The 5,259-nt window shown below is 43.6% G+C and overlaps 1 protein-coding gene across 1 annotated transcript in view; it reads left to right on the top strand.

The window, feature by feature from the left end:
- Window positions 1–5,259, top strand: part of LOC116843982 (hemicentin-2-like) — a 50,868-nt gene that overhangs the window by 34,375 nt on the left and 11,234 nt on the right. The window lies entirely within an intron of this gene.

Here is a 5,259-nt window from a genome sequence, read left to right as displayed (position 1 = left end):
GGGGGGGGGGGGGGGTGTAGAAACATCAACATTGTAATACATAGTGTTCGGGCTCGCGAGGTAAGGACCGGCTGGGGCACCGATATTTGAGAGAGGATATATACAATAGAATACCGGTTTATTATTTTCTAAGATAATACCTTACCCCCTATAGTAGCAACATGTAGGTATACAAGTAATATCAATAAGACAGACAGTCGCCTCGTAAAAAAACGTAAGAGAAACGTAAAAGAGAAAATATTTTCGGGAAAAGAACAAAGTGTCTCCTTTTATTTCAACCGCCATCACAGATGTATAAAATAAATAATGCATTTCTGTAGGAGAGATGAAGTCAGCATTAGTAAGAGAAGGCAATAAAGAATAAAATATTTTCCTTATCTAATAGACGACAAGAATGAAGGAAGATATGAAGCGATTATATGATCAATGCGTTCTCTCTGTCTTTCTTTCTCTTGTTTCTCCTACATCTAAATTTAGCAGTAAATTTGAATCCTTTTATTTAAATCATATATTAGCGTTACTCAAGCTTCTTATATATGTAGAACATTTAAACTTAAATTATCATAAAGTGTCAAGGGGATGAAATCAGAGAGAGGAGATGGAGTATCTAAATCTTATATATAATCTTTCGCAAGGTTATATTTTTCTTTATATTTTTCGCAAGGTTTTAGAGAACAACTATGCAAAGTTTGAGTCCAGATCAGTCTAAGGGTTCAAAAGTTAATAGGAGACACATACAGAAATTCTATTTTACACACACACACACACGCGCACGCTACACACACAACATTACATTTGTAAGCGCGGTTCAATTAAAAGTCTCATGTCTAGCTTTGCAATTCATTAGACGTTGTAAACGCTTTGAAGAGCTATGTAAATTAATCATGGCTTTTCTTTCAGCGCTTCAAAGTATTTGCAGTATTTAATGGGTCGTACTCTCTATACTGAAACCTATCTCATTTGAGTATCTCATTTGAAATAAGTTCAAACAAGCAGTGATTATTATGGGCCTTTGGCTCGTCGCGTGCCGGATGGAGGCATAGACGAATTGTCGACTCTTAGGCTCGACTTTTTAAAAATTTTTACTCGCACGACTCCGCGTGCGAATGCATCGCGAAATGTCGCGCCGTAAATGTCGCCCTCGTTACAGAGAGGTCAACAACAATCTCGATCCATTCCGCAATCTGTGCGCGCTACTTCGCATCCCGGTGCCTCGCGCGTCATGACGCGTGCTTAAATCCGTATGCGCGGTTCCGTGTATACACGGCGCGGGTAATGCGATGTATTACCGATCCACGACGGTGCGCTCATGTTTGCTTTGAATAATTACTCCGGGATCGTCGTGTCGGCGGATACGTATGTGTTCCGCGTTACCCGAGAACGGATATTCGCCACGCTCTCAAGTAAACGTGATACACGCCGTGCGTGCGAGAGCACGGGCCATGGCGGCGGCGGCGGCGGCGGCGGCAGTGGCGGCGGTAGTGACGGAGGCAGCGGTAGCATACAGACGGGTGCGGCGCACGCACTGAATACGTAAGCGCCTCTGTGTGCGCACGCGGAGTCTGTCGATGGCTCATTGTCTAAGTCATCAATTTGCGAGGTCCATGAGAGGATTTAACGAGGTAATAGGACTCGCCAGTGCTATTAACATTTTAATTGCGGCATTAACGATACCCGCTCCCGCCCCTCGCTCTCGCAGCGCCCTCCCACCGGAAGGTTTAATCGACACGTACGCGACTGATGATCTGTAACTTGACTGTTAACGTTGCCGGAATAAAACTTCCTAAATATCGTCCTGCGACTGTAGCAACACGCCGTTGCGATTCTCGCAGACAGCAGCGTTCGCTGCTCGATAATTCGCGACATTTCGCGGGTACGATTGTATCGTGTGTCGTATCTCGTTACTGTAAGCGACGCAAAAAGTTAACGACGGAGCCGTTAGCCGAGGCTTAAAGCCGAGGCTTAAATCCGAAGTTCCGCTGGATCGTCCGAATTAAAGCGGCGAGATTGAAAATAAAGTCACAGGTGCGAGAAACAGGTATATAAACGGAAGAAAGATAAAATTAAGGTAATAATTTTGAATACAATAAGTTAATAAAGTAGAGCGTATAAAGCGAACGCGAAAAATCAAATTTAAAAGTTTTGATACTTAGAAAGATTCAAAATGAAGGCTTTACGCCTGAAAGGAGAGCTACTCCCTCCTTTTAGGTATTAAGATTATGCAAAGTCTTTATTATAATTTTTATTTTCAAATAATGTATTAAGAGTTTAAAGTCTAATTTTTCACGTTCGTGGCTTCACGCGCCCTACCCTAAATGCTTATTACCCTTAATGCTTATCAGATTTTAAATTATTCCCTTTATTTTATTTTATTCCTACGTCTCCATTGTTTCATGAGGAAATCTTTACCTGATACATTTCATCCTCGATCGCGAGCCGACACGTAATTTTAGCGCAATGCGCGTACTTTATCGCGTGAATATTCAGAGTCACGTATTACGGGCGCAAAGGCGCGAAAGCGAAGTCACGTGCTCGTTGTCGTAGTTAACGAGTTGCTTCGTGCGTACGCTCATTCATCACCCGGCATTAATTACATCGTATTATTAACACCGCCATCGTCGGCGATGAATCTCAGAGCTCGCGGCAATCAGGGCGCTGAATTTGGATGCGTGCGGCATATCTGGGACGTCGTTGCACCGGGATAATCGATCGCGGGTCTATTAATATCGAAATCTCGCTCCTGCGTCATCTTGAGAAGCAATCGTAAGTGTAGAGCCGCGGAGGATATCTGTATTCCGCGGGAGTATCGCGCATCTCTCCGCGCACGGAGTGGTAATCGCTTAACGACCACGTACACGTCCACATTCGAATCCACGTCCACGCTTACATGAATCTTAAACGACTAATACATGTCCAAGTAATGTAACAAAGGAATGAAATAAATTGCAACTTGAACGAAACGAAAAAATTAAATTACAAATGTAATAATTGCTAATATCGAATAAAATAATTGCTAAATCGCGCACGTATGCGTCTATTCAATCAGTAATAATTCCATTCATCAACATATATAACGGAGGGAATTTTATAATAAAAATTGCTTTAGGATTTCGTAGCCGAGGAATACATTCTGCAGTAATCCGCGTGATCCGTTCATTCTATATGTGCTGCCTGTATATTTTAAGGACTGAAAGGTGCTATTAAAACATTTGCTATGTTTTCAGCGAAATTTGCTATGTTCCTTAGTGAGACAGGTCTCACTGTCAGTCTCTGTGTATTCCTGAACTACTAAAAACAGAGTAGGATATTGAGTTGAATAGAAATTATACGAAAGGAAACTGTAATATTCTCTCTGTATACAATTGAACGATGAAAAATATTTATTAGATACTCGCGTGTATAAATAAACGCGAGTTTTTCTCCCGAACTCTCCTTCCTCCGTCGCCGCGATCGATCGGATGTCTGACAGTCTCGATAAACGTCAGATTATGCGTCATTCCTCCGACATTCCAGCGCAAACGCTGCGTTTCTCACCCCTAGCCGCCGCAGCGTGACGTTGCGCCGACTCTCGCAGTGGAAAAAGCCGATACACGTCGGCCACGCGCGCGCGCGCGTTCGATTAATCTCCCGCGCCGGCGACAACGGCGGCGGCGACGGCGGCGATGAGGTCTTCGACGTAGCCGGGGGTGCCGGTTCCGACGGTAATTCTCGGGGCGCTCATTACGTCTAAGGTCGGCGAGAGAGAGGATAACGGGACCGCCGCGCGGTCGGCCGGGCGTTAGGCGCCAGGACGATTGATGAGACGGCTATGAAAGCCAATAAAATCGCGCCCACGGTCGGCGCGCCGACCGCCGGTATAAATCGGCAACCAGACCGATTAATTGGGTTCACTCGGTCGTGCGGTCCATCGACGAGCGGGAGTGAGGGCGGGAGAGAAGGGAGGGTGCGCGCAACGCGCCTCGTGCGCTCCGGAACTTTTGTTTCTGTATGCATGGCCACGCGCGCGTGGCGTTCGTGTGCGTACACCGCCCGTGGTATGTTGGCTTCGGCTTTCGGGGAGCGGGCTCGACCAATTTGCAGTAACTCGATCGGCGCCGACGGTGACTGACTAAAACTCCAAATTTGCGGTCTCGCCGAGAAAACGTACGGCCGCCGTGTTACCGGATACGGGACCCGTTAGCGTGGCCGCAGACGAGCGCGGCGCACGACTTGCGGGGAAATAGCGGCGCGTTCCGCCAGAGAGTTGCGTTATCGTATGTCGTGTGTGTATGGCGGATCCGTAATGCGTTGGAGCCGCATAACCGCGATGGAATATAGTATATGTACGTTGTATGCTCGCGAAAACTCAAGGAGATTATACACAATGTCTTGGAACGGCACACGAACCACTCGTAGCTCGCTTGACCGATTTGGAGTCGGGGGAAATTCCGATTTTCCGAGTCGTTTGTAGGATGCTTCGTAGCAGCTATATATAGGGCAGGATGTTTTATATTTTAGAATTTCGAAGTTACATCTTTTCAAGCAACTAATTGTTGTGACTGACTTCGTAAATATAAATAGTAACAACCTCATTCTACGTATTAATGCCCGCCACGACCCTATTAACTGTATATTTTGTTTTGTAATAACCAAAATACGAACATGCAGCAACATAGCCATCTTACCTTAGTACCGAGTTCAGATGCCTGGTAACGCAGGGTTAAAAGGCCATGTATAAAATATATATCTTGATTAGTAGTGCCAGAGATCTCCACAGAGATGCTTTTACAGTCCTCTTGCTACCCTTATTTAATATATAACCCTTATTTATGAGTCAACTTTATCTCGTCCACTCATGTGCTCTGTTTCAATCATTTTATAAATGAAAATTGCATTTATTACCAGAAACAGTATATTATACATTTGCAAGAAATTTTATTCTAGCTAATATATTGCTTCAGTATAATTTTATTCAGTCACAATGGAGAATATTAATATCAAGTTTTGTGAAGCTCGAAAATTTACTTTGCTATTACCAAAATCATTTTTTTTTTATTTCTTTACTGTAATATTATTCCGATTTTAATGAAACTCTGGAAAAAGTATTTTCTTATGTTCTTTAGAAGGACCATTTTGCGATTTAATACCCATAATTCCTCTCAAGATAAATATTAAAAAAAGCATATGAATGACGTACCCCTGGGATCCCATATAACCCGGGCCTCCCTTATATATATATATATATATATATATATATATATATATATATATATATATATA

The sequence above is a fragment of the Odontomachus brunneus genome, unplaced genomic scaffold (genome assembly GCF_010583005.1).
Source record: "Odontomachus brunneus isolate Ranch 3 - 2012 unplaced genomic scaffold, Obru_v1 Obru_scaffold_037, whole genome shotgun sequence".
Lineage (NCBI taxonomy): Eukaryota > Metazoa > Arthropoda > Insecta > Hymenoptera > Formicidae > Odontomachus > Odontomachus brunneus.
Note: the sequence above shows the minus strand (reverse complement) of the source record. Positions and strands in the feature narration are given on the sequence as shown.